Below are 17,460 nucleotides of genomic sequence, written 5' to 3'. Positions count from 1 at the left end.
TCAAACTTGGGAATATTTTCATATATGCAATTAGAAATCTTGAGGACAGGACCTAAGTATCAACATAAAGCTCACTTATCTTTCATATACACCTCATACATATGAGCCTGAAGCCTCATACATATACACCTCATACATATTGTACAGTATATTTAATGCAGCCACATTTTGACTGTGACTTATATCAAACCATATGTGGGTCTTTCTATTATGCTATCCCCACAATGCCTCAAAACTTTTGAATTTTAATGCTGAATGATTTAAGATTTTGGCAAGAGAGTTGCTCAACTTGTATCCTGCAGTTTTATTAAGTGTTAAACTTTGTGATACAGTCTACTGCTGCCAAGGAGGTTTGACAATGTGAGAGATCCATGTGGCCTGAGTGTTTTTAATAAGTTTATTGATGATCCAGTTACATTTTCTTATTGAAAGTACAGAGAAACCTTGTCAAGGAGATATGTATAATTCCATGTTACAGAAGAGGAAAGTGAGACTCATCAGGTTTAATAAACTTGGCATTGGTCACAAAGATGGTAAATATTATTTTTGCAAAGCCAGAGCCTATTTTTGACCATGGGAAGCTATTTCCCTGAAAGGGAGCACTACAGTTTGTGATGGATATTAATACACAGATGTGGCTTTAATAGTAAGAGGAAGAAGGGGAATAAAATACACAAGATAGGGCTGGATAGATGGCTCAGCAGTTTAGGCGCTTGCATCCAAAATCTAATGACCTGAATTCAATTCCCCAGTACCCATGTAAAACCAGGTGCACAAAGTGGCACCTGCATCTGGAGTTTATTTGCAGTGGCTGAAGGCCCTGGTGCGTCCATTCTTTCCGTCTGTCTCTCTCTCATGTACGTGTGTGTGTGTGTGTGTGTGTGTGTGTGTGTGTGTGTGTGTGTGTGAAAATATTTTAAAAAGGAAATTAAGGAAGAAAGCAGATGTGGGAATGAAAATATCTCTGCTGACTAGTCATAAGAGCAAATAGTTTATAGTTTTTATTGAGAATCAGGGTTACATATAGGAACAAAAGGTTGAAAAATAGGGCTTAGAAATTCAACTTTAAAGTTTAAATTTGATGAGAGAAGCCATAGTGGAGAGAAGCCATAGTGGACATCAAAGTGGCCTAGGACACTGTGAAGAAAATTACAAGTCTTTATTAGCCAGAGAAATGGCATGAAACATTGAGTTTTTCTACCTAATTAACTGCTTAGGAAGTTGATACATGGCCTTTTAGGGATATTTTTTGAGGGGTGGGATAGGGTTAGATAATTTTGCTATGATTTTGTAAAACAAATTGCCACCACTTGACTGGAGATCTCCCAAAAGCTCATCTTATTTTTGAGAAAATAGATCTCTAATTGTGTTCTATTATTGGATTTTAATCAAGAGAAACAAGTGAATAAGATTATGCTGAACTATCCCTCTTGGTAGCATAATTAGTTAGTTTACAGCTAGGCTTTAAGTTGGAGGTAGTCCAGAGAACAGTAGTTCTCAAATTTGAACACATATCAGAATCACCTCAATTTTTGTTTAAAAAATCAGTAGTCCTTACCTACCCTCTGAATTTTTTGCTTCAGTAGGTCTGGCCCGGGTTCTGATAAATTACATTCCTAGCATGCTGTCAAGTCATGCCTTGGATGATTTCCCACAATCTCCATTTCAAAATCAATTAAGTGAAACCAGCAACTATATCTTTAGCCAGTTTAAGGGAGATGTTAGTAGGTGCTTTGATAGAATTGTCACATGTTCTGCCAATTTATATGTAAGGACTAGAAATAAGGAGATAAACAGATTTATAAAAGTATACAAGGCTTTGGAGTCAGACCATGTGTATTTCAGTCCTGGCTCTGTTTTCTATTAGATGCATAGTTTTGTAAACTACTTAACATTTCCAAGCTTCTGACTCTTGACCTCTAAAATAGATTTAATAGTATATATTTATAATAGAATTACAGAGAACATTAAAGTCAGTGATCTGGATTAAACCTACATGTCTGATTTGCCACACTTGATATTTGGCAAATGCTACATTATTGAGGAAAACAGTGCTTAAGCAGTATTAGAAGGCATAAGTGGAATCACGTGGCTTCACTCATGCTTTAATTCCTTAAGTGTTGGTATTTATTAGTTGTCCTACATGGTGCCCCTTTGTGCTAGTTTCTAAAATTCTTTTTCTTAGGCTTAGGTATCTTCAAGTTGGAATAATTCTTAAGTAAAACAAAGTTTCTATCATTGAGTATCTGAAGGGCAAGTCTTAATTTTATTGGTCTGTTTGACTCTTTGAGGAGAAAGAAAGAGGGACGGTTAAAAATTGTTCCTGTGAGCCTATCATCTCTGGAGAAATAACTTGGGTCTTGGTCTCTGGATGGGTGTATTCTTTAATCAACCTTGGGGCTCTAATTGTCTGTTGGCACATCTTTCTGTAATCCTTTTGATCTGAAATGCCTCCACAGGCTCACACTTTGAGTGCTTGTTCCTCAAATATTTTTGAAGGTCATGGAACTTATAGGATGTGGCACCTAGATGATAGATGTAGATAAGTAGAGCTTTCCCTTGTAAGGTTATTGCCTAGCCCCTGGTTCCTGAACTTTCTCAGCTTCCTATCTCTTGTAATGTAAATAGACTCTTGCTACATGCTTCCACTTCCATGCCTTCCCAACCATGATGGATTGAATCCTCTGAAATTGTGACCAAAATAAATCTTACCTAAGTTGTTTCTGTCAAGTGTTGTGGTCACAGTGTAGTCAAGTAGTTAATAAACTCATTTTAGGTCATTCCATTGGTAGGAAAATACTCTTCCATGTGCACTAAAATCTTACAACTTCATGTGTGGTCTCCATATGGGCATAAGAATCTTTTGAGTGCTTGTCAGAAAGAAAGAAACTTGAGTTCTACCAATATGTACTGAATCAGAATTTGCATTTTATCAACATCCTCAAGTGGTTCCTAAGCATGCTAAAATTTGACAAATGGTGATCTAAAGCCAAATTATGTCTAATATTTAGGATTCTAATTAAACTTTTAAATATGCTTACTCTTATTATTCTTTTTAAAATAATTACTTGAAATGACTTAGGTTTTCAATGTTACTTCTCTCTCCATTTCAATATAACTAGCTCAAATGTATTTACTTTGCCAACACTTTTTTTTCTTGATTTCTACAAGATTCTATTTATCCATCTGGAATAGTGTATCACATTGCATTCAAATGGATCAGTGATTTGCAAACCTGGCTATGAATTTTAATCCACCTTTAAATATATAGAGATAGCTAGCCAAGACTTATGGAATCATAACCTTCGGGGGGGTGGGTTCATACAACTTAAGCATATACATTTGAAACAATTCCCTAAATAATTTTTTGTGCAGTTCCAAAAAGAGCAGTCATAATATAAAATGACCTAGCTATGGACTAGAATCCATCCATCCTTTCTTCCTTCATTTCTTTCTTCCTTCTTTCTTTCACTTTTTTGTTGTAGTCTATTGTGCCTGATGGTGTGTAAGTAATGAATAAATATTTCTTTCTTGAAATGTGAATGACTTATTCATTTTCCTTTCTTAAAACTGAAGCTTTTTAATGGCAGTGCTGTTGTTTTTATTATATCATTGTATCAGGGACTTTTCAGGAGACTTGGGAAGTGATATGTGTTCAGCATCTATCAATTACTACAGTATTACCCTTTCCAAATGCTTCACAGTCAGAAGTATCTGATTTTCTATCCTGCTCATAAATTTTATGTTTTAAATTTTATCTCTACAACTTTGTGTCTGTAACCCTAGCAAGTTACATGTCCATTCTTTCACTGAATTCATCCATCAGTGACCTTTGATATTTATTAAGTCTTGACTTTGTCAAGTGCTTAGGATGCAGTGACAAAGACAAAAGTTTATGTTCTCATGGGGCACACATTCCAATGGAGGGGTCACACAAAGAAAACTAAGTAAAAATGTCAATACAGATTTAAGACTTGGATTAAAGACACTATAAAAACAAAAAATAAGGGAAAGAGAAAGAAAACAATTGACACAGGTGGTATAGGAAATAAATATGTACATAGCCAATTTAATTTATTCCAAGGAGAAGAAATAGTTTCTAAAGTAAAAATGGGCATGATAAGGAGCATGGTAGGCTGAAAAAGTGTAGTATGCAGTGGTCCTGAAGCAAGCAAAGGCTTTGCGACCAGAGGAGGGCCAATGTGGTTAGAGCTCAGTGGGTATGAAGCAATTAAGACAATGTTATGTTGGTATTGACTCTAGGGAGATAGCCATGCCTGAAAGTTGTCTTAACCTAGTTATCCCCCCCCCCGTAAGAAACAGTGTATAAGGTTATATGAAGTTGTGGTAATGTGTAACTTGCACCAAAGTTGACAACCTTGAAATTCGTGATGAAGGTTAAGAATATCTAGATGTCTCAGAAAAATCCTATCTAATTCTGGAGATCCTAAACCTGTGACAAGTCATGACCACTTGGGTTGATGATGCACATGAGGAAGGCAGAGGAGAACAACTTGGTCAGGTTTTGAGAGGCTTTTGGATAGTAGCATTGACAAGGTCTGTATGTCATAGCATACATGTGACCTTTTCGTACAAGATACTCTACCTATAAGGAAGTTTGCTCTCATATTGTGGATACTAACCAATCATAATAGCGACTGTTTTGAAAGGCTGATGAGCAAGAAAGGTTTTGACAGAACTAAAAGAAAAGCTAAAGCATACTTTCCCTTATGTTACTTAATCTACTCAGTTTCCTTACTGTATGAAAAGGTCACTTGCAGTACCTGTGTCAAATAAATACTGTGGGCATGAATTCTGATAAACCATGTACACCCATTTATATTGTCTGTCACCAAAGTAGTCTTCTTTGATAGCAAGGATTAAAGTTTAAAACTATGGAAGCACTTGACCAAATCATCTTCTTTGGAATGATTTTAGGGTTTCATTCCTCTCTGGAAACTAGGGAAAGCACATGTTCAGTGCAACACATATTTAAAAAGTTATTATTAGTTTTTTATTTTTGAGAGACAGAGAGAGAAAGAGGGAGAGTAAGATAGAGAGGGAGAGAATGGGCACACCAGGGCCTTTAGACCGCTGTGAATGAACTCCAGATGCTTGTGACCCCTTGTGCACATGTGTGACACTGCACACTTATGTCACTGTCTCTGGCTAGGTGAGACCTGGAGATTCAAACGTGTTCTTAGGCTTCACAGGCAAGCACCTTAACTGCTAAGCCATCTATCCAGTTTTAAAAAATAGTTTTTATTTAAAAGTGATGTGACCAAAATTCATTGCCACTACTTTTTAAAATTTCATTTATATATTTTTATAATTGTTATATTTTTATATCTTCTCCCCCAATTCCAATTTCCCTGGGAGCACTCATCAGTGGGGTTGTTGGAATTTAATGTGGAATAATTAGGACCTCAGTCTCTCTCTCTCTCTCTCTCTCTCTCTCTCTCTCTCTCTCTCTCTCTCTCTCTCTGTGTGTGTGTGTGTGTGTGTGTGTGTGTGTGTGTGTGTGGTGGAGTGTGTGTCTCAGTATATTACTTCCCACCCTGTGACTCTTACAGTCTTTTTGCCCCCTGTTCCACAATGATATCTGAGCTTTAGCAGCCCTGTTAGCAGTCTTATTTAGTGTTGAGTTCTCTGTAGCTTCTGGATTTCTTCTGTATTCCTCTTTCTTGTCCCACTGAAGCCCTCCCTGGCTTTCAGCCTGTGGCTTCATAAGTTGGCACCAGAGGCAGGGATGATGAGGATCATCTGCAGTTCATAAGCAAATCAAAGAAGATGCAGAGAAAGTATCAATCAGAGAGTAAAAAACAGTTGCAAAACTTGCAAAGAACTTAATATATGAACTGTGTATGTAAATGTACATGTTAGTGACTTTTGTGTATTAGTGTGTATGGACAAAAATGAGTGTGAGTGCCAGGCATGGTGGCACATGCCTTTAATCCCAGTACTTTGGAGGCAGAGGTAGGAGGATCGCCGTGAGTTTGAGGCCACCCTGAGACTACATAGTGAGTTCCAGGTCAGCCTGGGCTACAGTGAGACCCTACCTTGAAAAACCAAAATGAAAAATGAGTATGAGTAACTGGATTTTCCTTTATCATGTGGGATAGTTTGTATTTTTGTGCGTAAATGTGTATGTGCAAGTGTAAGTGAGTTATCTGTGCATATATTTGAATGTGAGCATCTGGTGTTTGCAAGTGAGCAAGGATGAGTGAGTTTTATGATTAATGAGAGAGAAGGGGAGAAGAAAAATAAGTAGCAAAGACATTAAGCATCATTCATTCTATCTTTTTTCTCTCAATCCAGGAGTATGTTTCTTATTTGACTTCTAAACCAGGTTGTAGTTGGGAGTGGAGCTTTCTTGAATCAACCTCTTTGTTGGGTAAGATATATCCCTTTTGCTAAGGAGAAGTCATTTTTGTTAAACTATAAATTGGTTCATTTATTAATATAAGTTTCTTTATGACCAAGAATGGTTAATATATACATACTCATTTCCTTCAATTCTTAACAAAGAAATGACTGAGGCTTAAATGCAACTAGAATCATCAGTAGTATGTAGCAAAATGGTTGATGGTCTATCCTTACAAGTCTTTACTTGCTGGTACTCATTGGGTTGAGGAGAAGCATGATGCTGGTGCCAGAAAAAGACATGAAATGAATATAACATGATGTATGTGGGTAGTTGTCAGTAACATAGCCTCTTTATAATTGTCTACTTCTCTATACCCCCTACTGTGTCTGCACATATAGCTTGATGGGAACAGGTGGTGATGGGTTGAGAAGTAATGTACCTGGAACTTTGAACAGATATACAACTGACACAAAATGTGATTCATTGTTTGCTTATAGACTTTTTATTTTCTATTCAACATCATTAAGGTTCCCAGGGATTCTTTCATATAGAACCATATTTATATACAGATAAATCCAGCTTTTATGATTACTGAATTTATCAGGTAAGAATAATGCTTATCCACTGGTTGAGAGAGCCTTTTCTTTGAAGAAATAAAATGGGAATAGGCTCATATACATGTCCCTAATTCAGCCATTGGTTTTATGGATAAAATCACCTTTCTGATAGATAGATGTAATTATCTGGTCGAGACACATTTTTGATTCCTTGATTGAGTAAAAAGGAATAAAATGACGCTTTTTAAAAAACTAACTTTTTGTATTTTTTTAATGTGTGTATGTAAGAGAGAAAGAGAGAGAAAGAGAGAGAATTGGTGTGCCAGGCATTCAGCCTCTACCATCAAACTTCAGACACATGTGTGACCTTGTGTGCTTGTGCCACCATGTGCACCTGGCTTACATGGGACCTGGAAAGTTGAATATGGGTCTTTAGGCTTTGTAGGCACCTTACCGGCTATGTCATCTCTCCAGCCTGACCCTGTCTTTTAACCAAAACTAAAATGATGGGTTGTAGCACTTAGAAAAAGGTTTGTTACCATGGATGCTGATTTTTTCAGTATATCTAGAAATTGAAAGCTGGTGGTTATGTGGATTAAAACTATTTGGGTAAAAATCCAGTGAAATACCCAAATATCTTTATCCTGGAAGCCACATGGATACTTACTGATCACCAATGTGTAATTACATATAACATTGAAGCACTTTATTAACAATTATAATATTCAGACTTTCTAAAGTAGGTGGAGAAAAGTAAGCATCTATAGAAATAGAACAAAAACAAAGATCTAAAATATGGTGGTATTAGTAGCTGATATTTGTGAAATTTTAATCTCTTCAAGCGTCTGTCATAGTTGATAAGGATTTTTTTTTCAAAACTAGAACAGTATCCACAACTGAGATCCACCAGGGTACTGGGAGACAAAGAAAGAAAGAAAGGGAGAAAGAAAGGAAGGAAGAAGGAAGGAAGGAAGGAAGGAAGGAAGGAAGGAAGGAAGGAAGGAAGGAAGGAAGGTGAGAAGAGAAGAGAAGAGAAGAGAAGAGAAGAGAAGAGAAGAGAAGAGAAGAGAAGAGAAGAGAAAAGGAAGAAAACAAAACCTAAGAGGAAACTATTAAGTAGCCAGTTGGGGAAAGGCTTAAAAACAAATAAACGAACAACCTAAGGAAATTCAAAAGATGTCACATGTCACATGGCCTGCCGTAGAAGAACTAGAATTCAGTTTCTGATCCCAGTCTCATCCACTCAGTTCTCTCTCATCCTGCCCAAGTGTGTGGACCCCTTAATGCCCCTTAATGAGCCCAGACCAATCTGCTGTTTCTCTCTACTCAGGTGTGCTACCCAGTCCTGAGAAAGTCCCTTGAGCCCACCCATCCAAAAAAAAAAAAAAAAAAAAAACCAGATTTACCACCCTTCTCTATTTCCTGCTTCTTGGCTGTTCATTTCTCCATGCCCAAATCTTGGTGTTGTTAGCACTAATAAGACCAAGCCACTCTGGTTGCTGGAATGGGAAAGGATATTCTCTATTTTTAATGGTCTTTTAGTTTTTTTTTTTAAAGCTTGAACCTTATTTAAATCTCCCCAAGAAATCCTCTTTCTTGTTCGTTCCCCAGGGCCATGCTCATCTCCCACATAGGCCTTCAGACCACATGGATGTATCCAGTCCCTTTCCTTGGTTCTTGGACCCCCTGCACACCCTTGAAGTCTAAGAATAAATATAACCATTTATAAACTATCTTTCTCAGTCTATTTATTCCAATTCTTTGTTAAAAACAGATAAAAAAAAAAAACCCTGGGATTTGGAGTATAAGGATTTTCCCTGAACCTCATAAACCCTGTTAGAAACCCACCTGAAAGTGGTATGCAAAGTTACTAACAGAGGAGCTAACAGCAGTGCTAAGCTTATTAACAGGAAAGCAAATAGGGAAAGAAGAGAGGTATTTACTAACAGAAAAAAAAAAAAATCCAGTAGCAACAGCACCTCTCTCTCACACAGTGTTTCATCAGAATAACTTAGGCAGTAGCACTTCTCTCTCACATACATCTCCACAGTACAGCCAAGGTCCCATGGCAGCTGGAACTTACTCTGTGCATGATGTTTCATTATTTCACCAGTTCAGTTACTACAAAAAGAGGTTTTAAAGGCAACCCTATATCATCAATAACATCACTTACTTGGTTCGCTTTATCCTTGTATAAACAGCACTTCTAAGCATAGCTGACTAGGTCCATGTGCCGGAGAGCAGATTTTCTAGATAACAATAATTTTCTTAGGTTCTCCTAAGTGTGAAAAAAAAAAAAAAAAACAGTGGCTCTCCTGATAACCATTATTTTAATCCTCTAGTCTTGATCTGCTTTCCTTGACCCCTTAAATTGACAAGAGCCTTGGAAATGGATAGGACCATGTCAGAGACATTGTGTTAAGTGTCCTTCTTTTCCTCAATAAGTATAAATAGATATCTGTAGTGAGGGTACTACCCTACTATATTCATTGTATTTAATTAAACTATCCTGCCTAGATGTAATGCAATCAACTATAAATGGGGAATTCCAAGTTTTATAAGGAAGAAATAAATGAGATAATATAGAATACAAAGTTTATTATTACTTTATATTTCTTTGCTAGGAGAGAGGAGGGAAAGAGAGAGGGGAAAGAGAGAGAGAGAGAGAGAGAGAGAGAGAGAGAGAGAAATGGGCACAACAGAGCTTTTTGTCATTGAAAACAAACTCCAGATGCATGTTTCATCTTTGTGCATCTGACTTTATGTGGGTACTAGGGAATCACATCTGGGATATCAGGCTTTGCAGACAAGTGTCTTTAACTGCTAACCCACAACTCCAGACCCATAGGCTATAATTTATATTAACAAAGTGTGTATGTATAGCCTAGATTCTACAACAATACCCCAATTCAAACTTTCTTAAGGTGAGCTGGCTACTTAGAACTTGGCACTTTAGGAAGGCTGGTGCTATTCTCTACTATGTCTATCCACATGTGTTGCATGTAGGAGCAGAAATCTCTAATGCCAAAATTGAGAATGCTTTGCTTCCATCCTTCCTTAGTCTTTTTATGCCAGAAGCCTGGAGTTAACTGTGGTGTCTTGTTCAGCAGCTCCCAGATTGTTTTCTGGAGCTGTCTCCAAGCCAGGGTATCCAGTATCCAAAGATACATACATACACCCACACATGCACACACCCATCTTCATTGTGTAAATCAAAAGATGCCTCCAATTGCTTATTAGAAATCTACTCAACTTAGTGTTGCTCCCGAGGAGGCACTTGAACAGGGTCATTCTTTTTCTTTGGCAAAGAGAATCATGTACTGAGATACTGCCTGTCTGGAGCCAAGGCTTCATAGGTTCAGACACAGAAAAGGAACTAGGATGGGAGCATTGAAACTGATATGCTATACTGGGAAAACACAAGGTTGGCTCTAGGCTTTCTGATTGAAGGCACTGGATAATTAGAACACAGAGTGAGTTATCAAGCACCAGCATGTACTTTGTGTACTTGGAAGCAATGTTAGCAGAGTAAAAAGACTTAGAAAGAGGCCTGGCTTTAAATGCTAGCCTTATCACATATTAACTTTGCAAGCTTAAGTTATTTAAGCCTCAGCTTTCTCTAACATAAAATAAAGGAAATTAGTAGGGCCAGGCATGGTGGTGCATGTCTTTAATCCCAGCAATTGGGAGGCAGAAATTGGAGGCAGAAATTGGAGGATTGCAGAGAGTTCAAGGCCACCCTGAAGACTACATAGTGAATTCCAGGTCAGCCTGAACTAGAGACCCTACTTTGAAAAAAAATGAAATAAGTAAATAAAGGAAATAAGTAACTATTGTGTAAAGCTTCAGGTTATTGTAAAAGAAAGTTGCATATATATGTTTATTGGAATTATTCAATAAATTATAACTGTATCAGTGTTATCTCATTGCCTTGAGTTACTTTTAACTTCCTTTTCATTGTACATGGGAATGATCAGATGTTGATGATATATAATCTTGTGGGAGCAGAATAAAGAACCTATCGCTTCATACCCTCCCATGTGATGCTGTTCTTAGGATATCTATTTCCTTTTTGTAATCCTTTTGGTTTTATGGAACAAGTTTCAGAACATTACTCTGATATCCTTATTAACTTGTAATTGTGACTCATGCCAACAATTTCTAGTGTCTTTTTGGCTTCATATTGTTAGATAGCTAATAAGGTACATTTTGTGTGTGATTTAGAGAGCATACTACTTTCTCATTTCCCTCTGCTTGAAAATTGTTGTAATAAACATATGAGCATATGATGTCTGCCATAATGATGATGTCATTTTGAACTGTGCATCACAATTGTGTATGGTGGTGCATAATTTTACCAGTTTTTCTAATTCAGACACCCCAAATTTCTACACCTCCAAAATGTTCAATTCCAAAATTTCCTGGACTGTCATCTCCTATGCTTATCAGTGTTTATATTAGTCCAAGTACAGCTAGTCTTTTGTTGTCTGTGCCATACTTCTGATCTTGTATATTAATTGCCTGTTGTTATTCAGTGAATTTAGCCAAACATCTAGTAGTTACTGGGAATACTGAATACTATTACTATTACTATAATACTATTACTAATACTCATATAAACTATTACTCATAGTTTTGTACATCAGAAGACTTGAGTAGGTTCTCTTATCTGGGCTTCACAAGGCTACAATCTATGTGTTGTATTGGATGGGCCCCTGTAGAAGATTCTGAGAAAGGATGGCTTTCAGGCTCATTCTGTATCATTCATAGAACTCAATCATTTTTTTTCTTTTTTGGCAGCCATCAGGATCAAATCAAATTGTCTTGATATCATCCAGGCCTTCTGTCAACTCCTAAAGACTGCCTGTAGTTTCTTACCATGTGACCTCTTCCATCTTTAAAGCCAGAAACAAATCTCCTTTGTACTTGTAATTATACTGCTTCCTCCCAGTTCTGCCACCAGTGTGACATAGCTCTCTGCTTTGAAAGGGCTTACATGATTCATGTCACACAGAGGATCTACCTTTTACCTTGTAAAGTAGTGTAATAATGGGAGTAGGGGATGATAATAGGAATCAAAATCTTGCCTACCACATCTTCTATTCATATTGCTGAACTTTGCTTCATCACCAGCATAGATGTTCATCGTTTCAAACATGTTTTGCAGTTGTTTTAAATTTTCTTATACCATTCTTATTCAACTGACTCATCCTAGTCATTTAATATTTATTCTTAACCTTAGAGTGCTGACAAAATCAGAAAGCTCATGCAAATGTATAAATTACAACTTACTCACTTTGTCACTTTTTGCTTGGAATATTGCAGTCGTTCTCCATCACTGAACCAATACCCTTCAGCCCAACTCTTTCGATACTGTGAGAGGATGTTTTTTTTTTTTTTCTAAACTGCAACTCTGATCATGTTAGTCTGCATTTGAAATCATGGGATAGTTACCTATTTATTTCAGAACAAATTATTGGCACTTTGTCATATAGGGATGATCTTGGGTGACTTTGGATCATTTATCAAATGTTATCTCTCACTGTACCTCTACAGAACCCCCGCCCAGCTCAAACTATTGATTGTTATTTATACTATAGCTTAAAAAGTTTTAAATATATTTTTTATTTGAGACAGAGAGAGGGAGAAAGAAAAAGAGAGAGCTAGAGCGCGCGTGAGAGAGAGAGAGAGAGGGGGGGGGGGGGAGAATGGGTGCACCAGGGCCTCTAGCCACTGCAAACAAACACCAGATGCAGGCACTACCTTGTGCATCTGACTTACATGTGACTTGAAGAATCAAACCTGGGTCCTGAAGCTTCACAGGCCAGTGCATTAACTGCTAAGCCATCTCTCTAGCCATATACCATAGTTTTTAATGCTTCCCAGTTTTATGCATCTGCAGCTAATTTATTTTTACGTTATACCTACCCATTTTTATATTTTGTCTTCTATTCATCCTTCAAGGTGAAAATCACCCTGTGAAGATATCTCTGATCCATTTCTTTGGCTCAGCCATGTTATCTATCCTTTCCTTTTAAAATTATTATATTTTTTTATTTTTAGTGTGTGTATGTTTGTGCATGCATTCACATGTGTGAGTGTGAACATATATGTTCAGTGGTCAGAGGACAACATTGGGTGTCAGTCCTCATCTTACACCTTATTTGAGGCAGGCTGTCAAGCTGTTCATTGCTGTATTTATCTGACTAACTGACTCTTGAGCTTCTTGGAGAATCTTCTGTCTCTGTATCCTTTCTTGCCATAGTATTTGGAATACAGCTGTTTGCTATAGCATCTGGCTTTATGTGGGCTCTGGGTATCTAAACTCAAGTATACACAGTGTGAGGTAATTGCTTTATCCATTGAGCCATCTCCCCAGCCTTGCTATCCATCTTTGCACAGAAAATTCCTTACCTCTCTTTGAATCATATTGAGTTTATGATTGTGAGCCCTTGGTTCAAGGGGACTTAACTATTCTTTTGCTTCTGTTTCTCTTAACTTGTAATTGGATGTTGGCATATAGTAGGCACTCAGTATGTGCTTGAATAATTGAATTTATGCTAGATCAGATGATAAAAGCAAACTTATTTGAAATTATAAATCTGTTGAACAAGCCATCAAGACTGAGTTCAGCTAATGATCTGGTTATAGTTATGAGGAAAAGCTACTGAGATTCTTAATAATGTGGAAGCTGCTTTCATGAAGATTACATTCATCCTGTTTATCTATTCCTAGATTGGTCAATACATTTATGAAAGATAGCAAGCATGTAAAAAATGCCTGACATATGCTTCTGTTATATTCCTTTGTCTTCATAATAAATAAATAAAAATTTAACTAGGGCTGGAGAGATGTATCAGTGCTTAAGTGTATTTTATGCACCAGTATTAGGTCCTGAGGTGGACCTGAAACACACAAGTTCAAATCTCTAGATTCCACTTACACAAGGAAGTATAGCCACATGGGCTTATAATCCAAGTCCTGCACAGGGGAACAGAGATCAGGGAACTTCACTGGCTTGTGAAAAAGAGAAAGTTTTGATATCAGTAAGAGAGTCCAGCTCTAAATACAAAGAGATGGTAGAGTGATACAGTGGGATACCCCAAGTTCTTCTGTGGCCACTGCAAGAAAGTGCACCCTGCCACAGGTGAGTATACTGTGTGTGGAAGGGCACACATACATGCATACACCATACACACTACACCAAATACACAAACATACACCCACCACATTACACACACGCATACATATAAGCAAACAAAACAAACAAAAAGGGTTGGACAGATGGCCTATTGGGTAAGGCACTTGTCTGCAAAGCCAAAGGACCCAGGTCCAATTCCCCAGGACCCACATGCACCAGATGCACAAGGTGACACATGCATCTGGAATTCGTTTGCAGTGGCTGGAGGCCCTGTTCCACCCATTCTCTCTCTTTCTCTCTGCTTCTTTCTCTCTCAAATAAACAAATACAAAATATTTTAAAAATTTAAATTGATAACCATTCTACAATCTGGTAAATTAAATTGCATACAGTAACACAGAAACTGACTACCTTCTGTGGAAACAATCAATAAGAATTTGATTTTTATTCTCCTTGGTTTTGTTGCTTCTGCTTTTTATGCATACTAATCCATTTGTTTCAGTAACTATTTTTTTTTGCTCTAATTTTCTTTATCATGTCACAATTATGTCTTTGCATTTATTTTATACCTAAAACTAATTGAAGATAGCTTAGGGAAGAGCTGACTCCATTAGCTTCTTTGCAGTTTAGAAATAAATCTTCACCTTCAAATGGACAGTATAGTATTGATAGAAACCAGGAGACAAACTGAAGGCTGTAGATGAGAAACTGGGGAGAATTTTACTCCCACTAACTAAGTATATTAACTCTAGTTATTTGAGATCCTGAATGTCCCTTAATACAGTGTGATAAAAATGTCATAGCCCCAAGTTGAATGCATTTAACTTGTTTATTTTACTTGTATAAAATGTTTATGTAGTCTGAACATGGACTTCGTAACAAATATATAGCTGTAACTTCTTTTACATGTTAGAGAGTGTGGTTTATATATCTCTGTTATAAGATGTAGTTTTATTACATACAAATTAAATTTCAGGTATTGGGTTCTATAGATAACTCAATTATTCATATTTCAGGAATGAATGATGGGCTTTCTCTTGGTCTGTTAATTCCCAAAGACATTCTTATTTTAGAATGTTTTCCTTCCTGAGGAGTAATTCTTTCTTTGTATATATGTACAAGAAGCTTCCACAGTTAACTGCTCCGGGGTCTTTGGTGAGCCCAGATACTTTTTCAGCTTCTAACAGCTCACAGTCTGCCTGTACTAAATTCCCCAAGTGACAATTCATCCATAGGTCGGAAATGTCCTGTTGACATGGGTGGGGGCGATTATACATAGCCTGGCGAACAGCACTTCTTTGAAACTCAAGGACTGCTCACTAGTACTGTGGATTGAGAATACTGATTAGAAAATGAATGTAAATAAGGCTCAGATGCAGATTGAGCACTGTCCCCCAAAGAGAAAAAGAGCCACATAGCCTAGGCTAAAAGAGTGTTACATATATCAAATTATCCCTAAAATAATAATGCTTATCCAATCTAAACTATGCTGAGTTCACTCTATCAGAGAATCTGTTTTTCTGTTTCAGAATATAGTGAGGCCCAAGGATATAAACTACCGCTCACACCTCAGCTGTGCTACAACTGAAACCACACAGGAACTAGGGAGATGAACATGAATACTCTTTCCATGCTGAACCTGATAATCAGTACTAGGGTGAAGGAGACAGACCCTGAGAATACTCACCACCTACCAAAGCAGAGATCCAGAGGATCCCAAGAGTTCATCACTGAAGTAGATTTAAAACACACCAATCATAGATCTGGGAATTTTGTAGAAAAGGGGGTAGAAAGATTGTAAGAGCCACAAGTTGGGACATCATGCCCAGAGGCATTGCCTATCCCCAATAACTGACTGCTGTTTCCACAACGAATAGCTCACAACTGCACAGGGAATACCTGCAACCCCACTGAGGAGGGCCCCCAGCGAATGGGGTCAGGGACCAGGGAAAAGAGAGTACCAACACATGATGTATCCATACAAAATATATTGTTAATAATAATAATAAATCCAAAAGACTAGAAAGTAGAATCTTTTCTTTCTGCTGTTATACTAACATGAGGGACTAACTTATGAGAAGTACTTAGAAAGAGAGAGGTCTTCCGTCTCAATTTATACATGAAGTAACTGCAACCAAAATTGTGACTGGGGCTTGGGTATGATTTACATGGAACTACTAATAGAGCCTGGGCCATTTGGGTACCTTGTAGGCCAGTGCTATTTTTCTTTGTTTTTATTTTCTGTATGCTTTTACTCTAAATATTTTAACATAGTCAAACTACTACAATTAAGCAAGAAGTTACTTTTTAAAAATAATTAATATTCTTTCAACCTCCTTGGTTGCACCTCAGCTGTAACAGCTAAGGGGTTTAGTGTGTAGCATGCTTGGTTCTTAAGTTAGCCGTGCTACTTTTCAAAAGGAATGATTTGGGAAATTCTTTTTACAAGCTTAATAGAGTGTACACCTCTGGTGTGTGAGAGAAACCTCTTTTGTACTGTATGAGAGCTTCTTTGTTTCTTTACACTGTAGACCTTTCTAATGGAAGGAATGGGAAAGAAGCTATTATGCTATTTTGCAGTTATAATTCAGAATTATGTCCTTGGTGGTGCTGAAAGAAATTTGACAATGGGATATTAGGTGTTAGGCTTACTCATGCCATTATTTTTATCAGTCTATTTCAAGCCTTTCCATGTTTTTTTTTTTAAAGTGATGGAATAAAAAATGAAACAGTGTACAATGATTTTGATGAAATCTTGTAAGTACTTTGGTTGCTAAGGCAACATCTTCTTTTGTCTCTATTTAATGTGACTTCTCCCTCTGTGGCTTGACTTCTTGAAAGCAGATATTTATTATTTTTAAATAAACAAAATTCCAAGTTTATGTAAAGAATAAGCCCACTCATTCCAACTAATTTTTGTTGAATAAAGCTCAGTTTATGAAGAGAAAGCTCAGTTTATGAAGAGAAACTTTTTAATATAGTATTAAACAAAATGGTAAAGCAGCCAAGTATTGGCTTCTTAAGCCTCTGTCCTAGTTGTTGTTTTAGACTCCCATCTCAGTGCCTTTGGCTGCCTTAAGGCCACTCTCTATAATATCCTACCAACATCCCCTTTAACTGTGCACCTCAATACCACCCACACACCCCACCCATTCATGATTTCATTATCCTATGCTCATCCTTTCAGTCATAGTTCATTGTTTTATAAAAGAGTAGCTGGCTGAAGTCATTGGCTTTCCTAGATATTGATTTTCTTCTTAGCTGAATCCTTATATATGACTTTATTTTGTCATTACAAAACTCTATCTTTGAATTTCTTAACCTTAGCACTATTGATACTTTAGAGCAGATGATGGCTTCTTTGTTATGGGGGTTGTGTTATACAGTGTAGGGTA

The sequence above is a fragment of the Jaculus jaculus genome, chromosome X, assembly GCF_020740685.1.
Source record: "Jaculus jaculus isolate mJacJac1 chromosome X, mJacJac1.mat.Y.cur, whole genome shotgun sequence".
Lineage (NCBI taxonomy): Eukaryota > Metazoa > Chordata > Mammalia > Rodentia > Dipodidae > Jaculus > Jaculus jaculus.
The sequence above is the reverse complement of the archived record's forward strand: the minus strand, read 5'-3'. Positions refer to the sequence as shown.